General features: G+C 38.8%; 1 pseudogene; it reads right to left on the bottom strand.

Annotated features, from left to right (window-relative positions):
• The window catches only part of LOC105483652 (platelet-activating factor acetylhydrolase IB subunit alpha2 pseudogene), a 99,878-nt pseudogene that overhangs the window by 4,281 nt on the left and 80,171 nt on the right, over window positions 1-15,426 (bottom strand).

Raw genomic sequence — 15,426 nt, 5'->3', positions numbered from 1 at the left:
GTACATCTGTAATAGCTCATATATAACAGAACATGATAATAATTTTCTTAAATTTGTGAGATAGTGCCAGTAATTAGTGTTAAAATTTCTAAATTATTAACAATAAAAACAGATATTAATCAATATTGCTGAAATGATTATTGTTTTTTATTTTCCCTAGAAATAACTACATTTCAAAACTATAGTCATTTGAAGAAACAATTAGAGAATATGCAGCTAAAAATATTATAGAGTTGTGTCAGGCAGTTGAGTAATATAAACTGTTATTTTTCGTGATGTTTGTGGTATTTGTCAGCTTTTAAAAATCTACTGTTTGTTGGATTTCTATTGTAATTCTAAATAGTCATTCTAATTATTAAGTTATTATTTATAACTTTAGGTGCTTTTTTTTAAAAAAAAAAAGCCTCCCTAAATTGTAAAAGTTTCAGGATGACAGAAATTTAAATCCATTCGAACAGGAGTTTTTTTTCTCTCTTTCTTTTTCTGCTATTTGCTCTGTGCCACCCTCTTGTTCCCAAGAAGAGCAACCCTACCTGGAATGCAGGTTGACCTCTTGTGTCTGAAAGCACTCCTTCTGATGCATTCATTTTCCTGATCTCTTTCTCTTTGGTAAAATGAAAATTAAATGTATAAGTTACATTTATACATTGGCAAGTTCTTATATTTAAAAGAAAACTGTTTCTCTGCTCACAACACTTTTGATAACAAAGGCATGGGAATTTTTCTTCTTGTGCCAACCAGTTCTCTAACTTTCCAGACACAAACTGAGTGTCCTATAGCTTAATTCAATTCTGACACTGACTATGCATAGTTAAGACAGATCTCATAGGTTAAGGGTTCAGTCCCAAAAGACTGCCCTACTGCCAGTCAGAAGTACCGGTTGTCCAGGGTATCCACACTTCTGTCCAACTTAGCTACAAATCAGGGGTTCCCATAATCCTCCCCTCAGGTTCAATAATTTGTTATAACAGCTCACAGAACTGTTGGAACATCTTTCTCACACACACACACATGCACACACACACATAGTTTAGTGCACTTGACCTCTGTGCTCTTTGCAATATGTACAATGTATATATTGCAGGGATGTAAAATATATATATATATAAAATATATGCTGCAAAGGACTATATATAGATAGATTAATAGATCTCTATATGATATATCTATATGATACAGATATGTGGATGTAGATAGATATAGATACAGATATACACATAGAAGCACTGTGTGTGTGTGTGTGTGTGTGTGTAGAGAGAGAGAAAGAGAGTCAAATCTGGCTTCTTGATATTTTAGTTTAGAAAGGACATTTCAAAACTCTTTCTGATGTAATAGTCACTTATTGGGGGAAGAGGAAGTGGTGTCTGAGTTGATAAGAGAAAAATGGACTCTTCCATCAGCTTCCATTTTAGCAAGAGGTGTTAACCATTTCACATGAATTATGAATTATTATGTTAGTGACATTGAAAGCAATCTCCTCCTGTATGATTTTTTCTTCTTCCTCCTCCTCGCCTATCACTGCCACCACCTTTAATAAATCTTGTACATTTAATTTTCATTTTACCAAAGAGAAAGAGATCAGGAAAATGAATGCATCAGAAGGAGTGCTTTCAGACACAAGAGGTCAACCTGCATTCCAGGTAGGGTTGCTCTTCTTGTGAACAAGAGGGTGGCACAGAGCAAATAGCAGATGTAGAACCCACGATTCAGATTAGAAGAATGTTGATGTCAAATGGCAGGTGGTTGGTTAGGGGTTGGAGGAAGTTCTTTTACCAGGGAAGAATATAGACAGACATAAAGTTTTGATAGGCCTAAGGACAGAGCCAGGGTACTTGAGACACAACTAGAGTCTAAATTAGAGACTGCCGAAGGGATGCGGGATGAGCCCATTGCAAACACTCAGAGACATGGGTTCAGGGAGTCCTACATCCAAACCAGAAATTGATGCAGGATCATGGATGTAAAGCCAATGTCAAGCATTTCTAGGGCATGAATGGCTTTCAGAGCAAGGTTACCAGTCAGTGCCCTGGAAATGGTGGAGCAACTCCTCCAAACTCAATGTTCCCTATTATGAAGGATTGGATTTTGCTGTTGACTGGCCATAACAGCATGAACTCTAGGGAATCAGGTTCTTAATGGTTCCAGGATTAGATACAGATGACATCCTCATCAAGGAAAAATTCCAGTTTCACATAGGTATCACTACAACTTTCTTCTCAAACTTTAAGGAGGCAGGTGGCACATTTGTAAGGATATGAAAGATTTGAGGCTTCAGGTTGCAATCTTCTTTCCCAGGATGAAGTCCTTCAACCCCATGCCTCTCTCCACTAACTGATAGCAGCAACTTTTCATTATCCTGCAAGTAGTTGCTAAAATCATTCATTGATATTAGTGAGGTGAATTTTAAAAAATTATTCATTATATTAATAGTATTGGCCTGCTTCAGAGGTTTTTTCATTTTTCTTCTTCATTAAAGAAACATGGCATGTATCCTAGATATTAGAGTTGCTATTATTGGAAGGAATAGTAGCACCATCACTTAATTCTACTTACACATTTTATTATGTTTGTCCAACTGAGTATTATTATGTCCCAGAATAATGGAAGATATTCATAACCTTCAATCTCAAAATAAACCAAAGACTTACAGTTTTCCCCAGATACCTCTAGTCTTGAATTCAAGTATTATTCCTTCTTGCACATTCTTCCATTTTGTTCTATGAGAATTTTAAATATTGCTTCAAACCCCTGAAGGTTTCATGAACTTAATCACAGGCTATATTTGAACAGACTTCACTGATAATTAATGAGTTGAATGTGTTTAACTATTACTCATTGTCCAAATAAATGCAAAATAAAGTACCTTAATTTAAATGTACAAAATACTCATCTATAAATTCATAAGCAATAAAGTTATATAGTTGGATTTGTTCCATTTCTTTGACTAAGATAAAAATAGAATGTTAGCCCCTTGATAATATTTTCTCATACTAAAGAAAGATATCACACTTTTGATTATCTATCAACTTTAATATTTACTGATATGGACAAGCACTAGTGTCTGCTAAATGCGGAGAAGCCTTGACCTACTTTATTTGGTTTTGACATTTTGTATTTTAAAATGCAAGATCAAGAATTGTAGATTTTTATCATCTCTCCTTAGCCTTCTTTATAATAAAGAGAACACAAGGACATTTTGGAAAGATAAATAATACAGGGCTCGTGAGGCCAATTTGGTAGAAAGTATTATTTTAAATAAATTCGAAAATGAGACACATTGAGACTTGTGCAGGGAGAGACATGGAATTTTCTTCAAATCATGTAAAAAATCAGGTGTATTCACAATGAATGCTTGACTTGCAAAGGTTATTTTATAAGCCAGTGCCTTCCATTCAGCCGTCTCTCATAAATCTACCAGACACTGAGGGACATGAGATATTGGGAATTATCCTTTGGAGTTAATTGGAGAAAGGGCTGTGCTTGTCTATAGGGAAAAATCTACTGTTATGTGTCAGATTTGGGGGTTACTGGTAGAGTATTCAACAGACATGGTTAACTGAGGAAATCAAGTAAATCTAAACCACAGAAGAGAAAGACAATAGCATTACCTTCAGGAGACACAGTTAGGTGACAAGACGGAAAAGGAAATAGTTTTGCAGCTATCAGCATCCTGAACAAGAGATTGCATGAAAAAACTCAAGAAGATACTGTCACAGGGAGCTAGAGCAAGAAAGGAGGAGAGCTAATGAAAGGAATGAGGTGTGTGGGGCAACTATTGAGCATATGTGATTGCTAGCATACTTCTATAAATAGATATCTGGAAGGGAGAATTAGATTAAGAGGGAAGTTGGAGTTCCTGCAATCATGGATAGCTGCAAAGTCAGAGAAATATGGTTTAATAAAACTGGTGTTATCTATTCCTACCACCCATCATAGCATGAACTAATACAACATAACTCCAAAAAGAATTTTGGAAGAAATCATGGAATTCCAGACACAGCTTCCTTGTAATTTATTGTTACCAAGGACAGACCTGTTATTCAATTATTAAGCAGTCTGAACATTTTCTGATTTGGGTCTGAATAACTACAGCATTCAAATAAACATATTTTATGCTTACTTGTCTTAGTTTGAACTTCCTCCAAAGTAGATCCTGATTGCCTTTCAAGCACATACCTCTTCATCCCCTACCACTCATGTAAACGTTGCAAATGGATTGTGGGAAAGATATTACAGTGTGATGTTATTGGCATGCTCTTGAGTCAAACTACTGGGTATGTGGTCTGATGTTGCCATTTAATAGTCATGTGGCCTTTGAGTAGTTGCTGGTCCATGTCTTGACATTCTTATAAAAAAATGCTCATATTAATTCACCTCTTAGAGTTGTGGCAAGTATAAAGTAAATTAAAACAAATACCAGGTTAGAATAGGACCTGGTACATGACAAGTGTCCAATAAATATTAGCTCTTTCTATGATGGATTTTTTTCCTTATAGCTTCAAAACCCTTCTCAAAATAGTGTTCCAGGCAGCCACTGCCAAGTAATCAGAGTTGACACAAGAGACAAAACCAATTTGTCAAGTCTCCATCCTCCTTAAAGTGAGAAGATGGCAATACAAGCAGAGGAACCTGGGGTTCTGTATCTATCTGGCTTTGAAGGCTTGGAAATTATAGAATCTCAGAGGCGAAAGAAACCATAAAAGTCAGCCACTCCAACCTCTAACTCGCTCTGGAAATTCCTTCTATAGTGTGCCCTAACACATGTGCATCTAGGGCCCTGCTCATTCAATGCTCATTACATCATTCAATTTTAGCTTTTAGACATTGCCTTAGGCAGCTTGGGCTGCCATAACAAAATAACATAGACTTGGTGGCTAAAACAGCAAAACTTATTTTCTCACAGTTCTGAAGGCTGGGAAGTCCAAGATGAAGACACCAGCTGATTCAGTTCCCGGTGAGGGTCCTCTTCCTGGCTTGTAAATTCTCATCTCACTATGTCCTCACATGGACTTTTCTTGAGAGAGATGTTTTCCTTTTCTTATAAGGCCACCAATTCTATTTGATTATGATCCTACCCTTATGATCTCCTTTAATCTTAATTACCTTTAAAAAGCACTAGCTCCAAACATACTCACATCGAGAGTTAGAGCTTCATCATATAAATCTGGTTGAGTGGGAGTGAGGAGCTACAATTCAGTCCATAGCAGAAATTTTTAGTTTTTCTTAATTGAATTACGCCTCACTATTAGTTGCAGTTTTGTTACCAGGAGCAACAGAAATGAGACCTTCCAAGTGAACGAATTTGAAGAATTTAAAACACTTAAAATACTCTCCCTAGGTTTTACCTTCTGATGCATTGTCCCCATTTATTTAAATAATTTTTTATCTAGACTTCTCACCATCCAGTGAACACGATATCCTTTGTAAGTTCATATATTTAAAAGGAGTGTCCACAATTGAAAAGTTTCAAATGTGATCTCTGATCAATATAAAATGCCAGGGAATCAAGATCTTCCCTCTTCTTATACCTATTCTGGCTTTGCTGCAAGTTGAGATTGCCTTTATTGTATTAGTTGTTTGGTGACAGCTTATAGGAAGTAGCTTACTGCCTGCACATTAGGTACTCAGTAGACCCTGGCTGAATGAAACTGGAGCCCATTCTGATGGAATTTTTGTTGTCGTTCTTACAGTAAGACATATTTTTCTGAATCATCTCCAGTCGAAAGAACTTATAGAAGACGTCAAGCTAGGCCATTTTAGAGTTCTCTTGAAATTTTTCATTTACATGAAAATGGTAGTAAGGGTCTGGACCAGGATGAAGAACAATTATAATGAACCAATATAGAGAATGCCTGCACTGAAGAAAAACTGAGAATATGTTTTTCATCTCTTTCTAGGACTGCATGGACATAGAGAAAGAGTGAACAAGGGGCAAGCTTCTGTTATGTGTCTTCAGTAACTACTTGAACATGTGACTTGCTGTTTAAGGAATAAATGACATTTACTAAGGATTTAATATATGTCAGCTACTGTGCCAGGCACTTTCACATTATCTCATTAATCCTCTCAACAGCCCTGTGAGGTAGAGGTTATTAGATCCACTTTACAGGGAAGTTATGGGGCTTGCCTAATTTTGCATGCTAAAGGTAATTCTTGCTTTGGCTGCCAAATCCCAAGAGCTTTCCATAACACCCACACTAGTAAAACTGGAGCATACCAGGGGATACTGGAAAGCACAGACAGAAAATGGCACACCATCCTGGGATATTAATATTACTGATGGCAGGTGTATTGGTTTACTAAGACAGCCATAACAAATAACACAGATCAGGTGGCTTAAACAACAGGAATGTACTTCCTCACAGTCCTGGAGGCTAGAAGTTCAAGACCAAGATGTTGGAAGTGTTTTTTCTGCCTTTCCCTCCATTTGGTTTGTAAATGGCCATTATCTTCCAGTGTCTTCACATGGGCTTCCCTGTTTGTGTGTGTCTGTGTCCTAATCTCTTCTTCTTGGAAGGTCTCTAGTCTTATTTGTTTAGGACTCACCCCCGATGACCTTATTTAACCTTAATTAGCTCTTTAAAAGCTTTTCTGCAAGTGTAATCACATTCTGAGGTACTAGAGATTAGGACTTCTATATATGAATTTCAGGAGCACATAATCCAGCCCATAACGGCAGGTAATTCAAAACACTCTAGAAAGGAAGTAAAATATAATACATAATAACCTGGACTTTGGACTTTGATTGCTTTGGCTGAATCCTGATTCTTTCATTAACTAGGTGAGTAACCTTGAGCAACTCATTGAACCTATCTTCCCCTCAGTCTCCCAGTCTTTAAAATGGAGATGATCTTTTGTAGAATTTTGTGTGTGTGAGAAAATAAAACAAGTTAATACATATTAAGAACTCAGAAGAACCCCTGGAATGTAATAAGTACAGTATATGTAGTAGCTTTTATAGGATAGATGAAAATGAAAATTCTTTAATTTTTATTGTGTATATTTAAGATGCACATGTTTTGTTATACATAGGCATAGTGAAATGACTACTACAGTCAAGCTACTTAACATACTCATCATCTCACATAGATACCTTTGCATGTGTGCATGTGGTAAAAGTACCTGGTGTCTATTCTATCAGTGAATTTGCAGTATACAATAAAATATTTTTAATTAGAGTCATGTGCCATGCATTAGGTTGCTAGACTTATTCATTCCACATAACTGCAACTTTATAACCTTTGAGCTACATCTCTCCATTACCCCCTTCCTTAACACCTCTGCCCTTGGTAGCCACCATTCTACTCTCTGTATAAGGGAAATCATACAGTATTTTTACTTCTGTGTCTGGCTTATTTCACTTTCACATAATATCCTTAGGTTTCATCCATGTTGTTGGATAAGGCAAGATCCCCTTCCTTTTGAAGGCTGAATAATATTCCAATGTATATATATTGATGTGTGTGTGTGTGTATCACAATTTCTTTATCCATTTATCTGTCAATGAATGTTTTGGCTGATTCCATATCTTGGCTACTGTGAATAACACTGCAGTGAACATGGGAGCACAGCTGTCTCTATGAGCTGCTCATCTCATACCCTTTGGGTATATACTAAGAAGAGGGATTGCTGAGAACAGAATACAGACCCAGAAATAAATCCAAGCACATACAGTAAATTAATTTTTAACACGGGAACCAACAAGACACATGGGTAAAGGGTGGCTTCTTCAATAATGGTGCTGGGAAAACTGGATATCCACATGTAAAAGAATGAAATTGGACCCTTATATTAGAACATACAAAAAGATCAACTAGAAATGAGTTAAAGACCTAAATGTAAGACCCAAAACTATAAAACTCCTCGAAGAAAACATAGAGAAAACATTGGCAATTATTTTTGGATATCCCACCAAAAAATCAGTTGAGAAAAAAAATAAACAAGTGGCACTACCACGAAATAAAAAGGTTCTACACAGAAAAGAAAACAATCAACAAAATAAAAAGGCAGCCTACAAATTGGGAAAAACATATTTGTAAGCCATGAATCTGATAAGGGGCTAATATCCAAAATATATTAGGAGCTTACACAACTCGATAGCAAAAAATACAGTAAATTAAAATAATCTGATTTTAAAATGGGAAATCAATCTGAATAGACATTTCTCCAAAAAAGACATAAAAATAGCCAACAAATATAGGCAAAGGTGCTCAACTTCAGTAATTATCAGGGAAATACAAATTAAAAGTACAATGAGATATCACTTCACACCAACTAGGATGGTTATTATAAAAAATACAGGAAGAGTCAGGCATGGAGGCTCAAGCCTCTAATCCCAGCACTTTGAGAGGCCAAGATAGGTGGATCACCTGAGGTCAGGAGTCTGAGACCAGCCTGGCTAACATGGTGAAACCCCATCTCTACCAAAAATACAAAAAAAAAATTAGCCATAGTGGTGGTGCACGCCTGTAATTCCAGCTACTCAGGATACTGAGGCAGGAGTATTGCTTGAATCCAGAAGGTAGAAGTTGCAGTGAGCTGAGATCGCACCATTGCACTCCAGATCGGGCGACAGAGTGAGACTCTGTCTCAAAAATAAATAAATAAATAAATAAATAAATAAATAACAAGTGTTGGCAAAGACGTGGAGTAAAGGAAACCTTTGCACACTGTTGGTGGGAAGGTAATCGAGTACAGCCATTATGGAAAACAATAAGGAGGTTCCTTAAAAGATTAAAAGTAGGATTGCCATATAACCCAGAAATCCTTCTTCTGGGTATATATGTGTGTGTGTGTGTGTGTGTGTGTGTGTGTGTGTGTGTATATATATATATATATATATATATTCTTTAATTTTTAAGTTAAAACATATCAAAGAATTTTCTTCATTTCAGAAAGCTGCCTCAATCATACATATCTGTTTATTCTCCTGTTTGTTGTTGTTGTTTTTGATTGTTTGTTTTTTGAGGAGGAGTCTCGAGTCTTGCTTCTTCTCCCAGGCTGGAGTGCAATGGTGCGATCTCAGCTCACTGCAACCTTCACTTCCAAGGTTCAAGCAATTCTTCTGCCTCAGCCTCCCAAGTAGATGGTACTACAGGTACCCGCCACCACGCCCGGCTAATTTTTGTATTTTTAGTAGAGACAGGGTTCCACCATGTTGGCCAGGCTGGTCTCGAACTCCTGACCTCAAGTGATCCACTTGCCTCGGCCTCCCGAAGTGCTGGGAATACAGGCCCGAGCCACGGAGCCCGGCCTCATTCTCCTCTTCTAATGAGCTGTAGTAAAGGAAAAAGTCTAAGAAGTGCTTTCTGCTAGCACACATTTGCTCTTCATGCCAGGCCGACTTCTAAGGTGGCTTCCAATGATTCTACTTGATGGTATTCATGTCCCATGAAATCCACTTTCTGTGAATATAGGCTGAACCTAGTGACTCACTTCTAATGAGTAAAATATAACAAAAGTGGTGGAATAGCACTTCCAAAATTTGGTTATAAAAATTAGTGACTTCCATCTTGCTCTTGCTCTTTCTCTCCAGCTCTCTCTCTCGCTCTCACTCTCATTTTCTCTTCTGGCACCTTTTTCTTGCTTGCTCTGATGAAGCAATTCATCATGTTTTGAGCTGCCCTATGAATATGTCTATGTTTTATGGAACTTGGGGTTGTTTCTGCCCAACAGCCCTCAAAGAACTGAAACCTCTCAATTCAATAGCCCGCAAGAAGCTGAATCTCGCCAACAACTACATGATTGAGTTTGAAAGTAGATTCTTCCCTAAGCAGATTTCCTTTCATGTCTTAGGGTGACTGCAGCCCCAGTTGGCCCCTTTATAGCAGACTGTGGGAGACACTGAAGCAGACGATTCCTGACCCACAGAGACTATGAGAAAATAAATGTTTAAGCCACTAAATTTTGGAGTAATTTGTTATGCAGCAATAGATAACTAATACAGCCTTCCGAAAAGTGGAGAATATTGTGGGAATAGATGGGGACCATCATGATTCAAGTGGACAATGAAATTTGTGTGAGCACAGCAGAAGGACCCAAAGAACAGAGGGCAAGAGAGGAGCTTGGAAGATCCCAACTATTTTCCAAGAATCACCCGCTCAAGCAGTTTTTCCTCATCAGCATGACTGGAAATAACTGTTAATTAGCTAGCTTGCAATACTCTTACTTTGCACTAGTTGCATTTCAAAGTATTTAAATTGTTCAACCTGCTCCAATACATTTACTCCTACTGTTTTCACCATTAATGAGGCATTCAGCTTTTAGAATCTGGGAGATGACCTAAAGATCAAAGTTAATTTAATTTAAAATCAATGTACCAGAAAAGAAAGACCCTGCCTCCAGTATTGACGTTAGGCTGTGGGCTTTTGTAAATGCAGAAGCAAAGGCACATAACAGCATATGCCATGCTATTATTTCTAACCAGGTGAGAATATATTCATGCAGTCACAAAGGTCTACTGAAAAAAGATCCTGATAATTGGTCTCCACCTGATTTAATACCACTTATTGGGCAGACTTTGTTTGATCAAGTGAATTGCAAACCACTTCCTGGATTCATTATTGAGTTTTAAATCCCACTGAGTAGCTAAGACCAATATCAATGAATCCTACCTTCCTGATATTTTAGAGAAAGTCATTCATAAGTGAGATAATCAAAGTGCTTAGATTTATGAGCAAAGTTTCTTATAAAAGACTTATGTTTTTAACTGAGTTCTATTGGCAAAGTTACTTACTCCTGCTGCAAGAAATAAGAAGACTTTGTAATGCAATGTCTGGAGGCATCTATTTCACTTATTATATTTTTAATCCTCAAAGTCTGTTTTCTGATTTGCAATGGTCTGCACTTACATGTTTTCACAGTTAATTATTTTCTATTCATTCACTCATGCGTTTTCTTATTCAACAAATGCTTGATATCTCCTCTGTGCCAAGTACCATGCTATGCCATGGAGGTTCAAAGAAGTACAAAATAGTACGTCAGTCAAAATAAACTGGTTTTGCTAGTATAACTAACAATATTAAACTTACCTGAATGGCTTATCCCAACCAAGGTCTATTTCTTGCTCACACAGTCTGGGAGGTCCATATGATACCTCCATGCTGGCTTGGGCTTCTAAATTTGCTCAGACAGGGGAAGAACAGACTGGGAAGCATGCCAGTAATTAAATACCTCCATCAGAGAGAGAGACAAACTCTTCGGTTTGCTTGGCCATATCTGCCTCTAAGTAGAAGTGCATTCCCCGCAACAGTTTCTTTAGGGAAAGAAGCAGAAACAGAACACACTATTGTCTATCATATACAGACTACACCTTCTGCCCCTTCTTATTTTATTAGCCTATGAAGTCTTGTCGTGGGCATTTATATGATTTCTATAAGACACTTAAAATGTTAAACATATGTTTGTGACTCCCATTATTGCTTTCATGGACAGTTAAGAGAACAGGGACTCCATTTTAGAAATGATCCCCCTGCCTTCTCTAAAGATACCATGGCCCTTACATCCCTCTCTCCTCCTCTGCCTCTGATAGGAAGGCCTGGTCACTCCTAGAGAGTGAAAAAACCAACAAAGGAGGACATGGCTAAGACCGAGTTAGACTCTGAGAATTACCGTGAAGTTTTTCATCATTTCTGTCATCATTAGACCATTTAGCCAGCAGGCCTTGAGCATTCCTACTATGTGATGTGTGCTAGAAATGAAATGTTGATTAAAATAGACATGGTTCAAACTGTATAATGAGGAATATTGTCAAGTAAACGGACAATCGCAATGCAGTGTGGTAAAAGCTATGCTAGAGAGGCACAGGGAGCTCTGGGAGCACATGACTGGGGAGACCCCGTGGATAAGGGAAAGTCTCTGGAGAAAATGATGTCCAGGCAAAGGCCTCATGCCTGCGTAGGAATAAGCTAGGTAAAATAACTGGGGAAGGAGTGATCATTCTAGAAGAACAATGACTGGAGGAAGGAAAGACAGAGGAAGAGGGACACCAAGAAAGAGAAGAGAGAGCAGGTGGAGCTGTTGGCCTAATCAGGGAGCTGCAAGGAGCCAAAGCATAGATTCCAGGTGGGGGGATTTTAAGACATGAGATTAGAGAAATGAGGAGAATCCAAGTTTCAAAGGACCTTGTAAGCTATGAACACAGCTTTGGACATTTTCCTAAGAGGAGAGGGAAGGCGTTGAAAGGTTTCAAACAGGAAAGAGACTGATATGATAAACACTTCAGATTTGAGGTAACAACTGCCCTTTACAAAAGCCTGGCAGTTATTATGCTGGTAAAGTAAACAACCCAATGCCTGTTTATAGCAGTCCTGGTCTTTCGCTGATTTCCCTAGTAGGATGATTTATGAGGAAGTAGATGGAGGATTTGTGTGTTTGGTATGATTCGGAATACCAGGAGAGCCCTTAACACAAAACTATATATATTTTCTATTCCCTTCCATAAACACTGAAACCCCATTCTTTATTTCTTTTTTTTCATTTTTCTGGTCAAATATGCATTGAGCACCAGAAATGTAAATGGAATAAAGCTCATGCACTAAAGAAAATGAGATAAGGACAGGATTCTTGATTCCAAAAGGCTAAAAGATCTCGTAGCAGGGATAAGATGAGTTTAAGAGTGTGGTGTGTGGGAGGAGAGCAGAGCAATAGGGATCCAGAGGGAGAAACGAACCTTTCAGGCCTGGGAGCCCTGGGAAGGCTTTGTGGAGAAAATACCACTATGACTGGGCCTTAAAAGATGAATAAGATTTTCTCAGTGCTGAGCCGTGTTTTTATCAGAAGTCTTTCAGCTATCCACGAGAGAAACTTAACTCAAATGAGCTTAAACAAAAAGAGGGCAGTTACTGGTTCACACACAGAGACACAACCGACTTCAAGCCTAGCTGGATCCATGGCCCCAGTGTTATGATTCAAGCTTGCTCTTTCTCTCTCCATTCCTAGGACAGATCCTCCCTGGTGGACAAAATGGTGTGAAAGGAAAATAAATCCTGGGACCCCAAAATCACTAAGCCAAAGGGAAAAGTCAGGCTGGGAATTGTAGGGCAAGCCTGCCTCCCATTCTATTCCTAATTAAGATAGAGCAAAGATTAAAAAAAAAAAAAAAGCTACCTCCCTCCCTCCCTCACAATTTGCTCATAAGGAAATCCCCTGTGGACAAAGGACAGATAGAACTCAAAGTCATCCCTTTGCTCATGTGAGGCAAAAGCATATCTGAGTGCTTCCTTTCCCCTATTGTTTCACTAAGGCTGGCTAAGGTGTAAGTGACTATTCCTCTAGATTGTGTATTCAGTGAAAGGCTAATCAGAAACTCACAAGAATGCAACTGTTTGTCTCTTATCTATCTATGACCTAGAACACCTCCTCCCCACGTCAAGTTGTCCCAGCTTTCCAGACTGAACCAATGTACATTTTACACAAACTAATTGATGTCTTATATCTCCCTAAAATGTATAAAACCAAGCTGTGACCCTGCCACCTTGGGCACGTGTCATGAGGACCTCCTGAGGTGATGTCACAGGAATGTCCTTAACCTTGGCAAAATAAACTTTCTACATTTATTGAGACCTGTGTCAGATACTTTTTGGTTCACAATGGCTCTCAACAAACCCAGTGCATTAGTTTCTTAGGGCCACTATAACAAATCACCAGAGCAGAGTATAATAGCTTCAAACAACAGAAATGCATTTTCTCACAATTCAGGAGGCCAGAACTCAGACACTGGAAACCAAGGCATTGGCTGATTGGTTCCTTCTGTGGGTTCCTAGAAGGACTCCATTGCATGCCTCTCTTCTAGCTTTTAGTGTTTGCCGGAAGTCCTTGGCTTTTTTTTTTTTTAATGCATCCCTCCAATCCCTCCCTCCACCTTCGCATTGCCTTTTTTGTGTTTCTCTTCTGTGTCTCTCAGAAGATCTAAAATCTCCCTCTCTTTTATGTTTTGAGGATACCAGTCACTGGACTGAGGGTCCACCATAAATCTAAGATGATCTTTCTGGAGATCCTCAACTCAGTGACCTCTCTATGAATATTTTATTCCAAACAAGGTCAAATTCTGAGGTTCCGATTGTACTTCAATTTTCAGAGGGTACTCTTTAACCTACTACACTCAACAAAACCATTCCACTGTCTATAGCACTGGTACCCAATCTTTTTGGCACCAGGTATCGGTTTCATGGAAGATAATTTTTCCATGGACCGGGTACGGGGGAGGATGTTTTGGGATGATTCAAGCACATTACATTTATTGTGCACTTTATTTCTATTACTATTGCATTGTAATATTTAATAAAATAATTATACAACTCACCATAATGTAGAATCAGTGGGAGCCCTGAGCTTGTTTTCCTGCAACTAGACGGTTCCATCTGGGGGTGATGGGGACAGTGACAGATCATCAGGCATTAGGTTCTTGTAAGGAGTGCATAATCTGGATCCCTCGCATGCGCAGTTCACAAGAGGGCTCATGCTCCTATAAGAATCTAGTGCCACCACTGATCTGACAGGAGATGGAGCTTAGGCAGCAATGCAAGCAATGGGGAGTGTAAATACAGATGAAGCTTCGCTCACTGGTCTGCCACTCACTTCCTGCTGTGTGGCTGGTTCCTAACAGGCCATGGACTGGTGGCCCAGTGGTTGGGGACCCCTGGTCTATAGCACAAAAATCCCACTACCATCAGCCCCTCACGGATCAAGGGTCAAAGCTTTGGTGGAGGTTGGGCTGTGGAGTTCAGCCTCATCAAAACTACATTGATTAGATTCTTAAGAAAAAAAAAGCCTTCTGATATCAGAACATAAGGCGTGCTGCAGAAACGTCACTGATAGGATCTTGGAACAGTCACTGGAAAAGCCTTCTGGGGGATATATGTATAGCAAGACATTTGGAATTATTATGCCTCCCAACCAAATAGATTCTAGAGGGAAGTTATTCTGTTGGTTTCCATTCTTTTTATAGATGAGGAGCCCAGAAGCACATGGAGAAAGTGATTGAGGGCCCCTCTATCCGACAGCCAGTGGAAGGCATTCTGATGGAGGACAGGTGCCACCTGGCCTACATATGGGGAGCAGGAGGCACCCAGAGAGCTGGGCAAACAGAAAGGGAGAGGAGCAATGCCAGGGACATGAACAGATCTTCAAAACACTTTCTGCATTTATTGCTACAGTTATCCTTGCCTTAGTTTACTTAAGCATTTTACCTATACAGCTAAAAGTTAGACAATTGGTTAGTGATGGTTAATACTGTGGATCAACTTGATTCGATTGAAGGATGCAAAGTATTGTTCCCGGATGTGTCTGTGGGAGTGTTGTCAAAGGAGATTAACATTCGAGTCAGTGGACTGGGAGAAGCAGACCCACCCTCAATCTGCGGGGGGCACAATCTAATCAGCTGTCAATACTGCCAGAATAAACCAGACAGGAGAATATGGGCGGACT

The sequence above is a fragment of the Macaca nemestrina genome, chromosome 10 (genome assembly GCF_043159975.1).
Source record: "Macaca nemestrina isolate mMacNem1 chromosome 10, mMacNem.hap1, whole genome shotgun sequence".
In the NCBI taxonomy this organism is placed as follows: domain Eukaryota; kingdom Metazoa; phylum Chordata; class Mammalia; order Primates; family Cercopithecidae; genus Macaca; species Macaca nemestrina.
The sequence above is the reverse complement of the archived record's forward strand: the minus strand, read 5'-3'. Positions and strand labels throughout refer to the sequence as shown.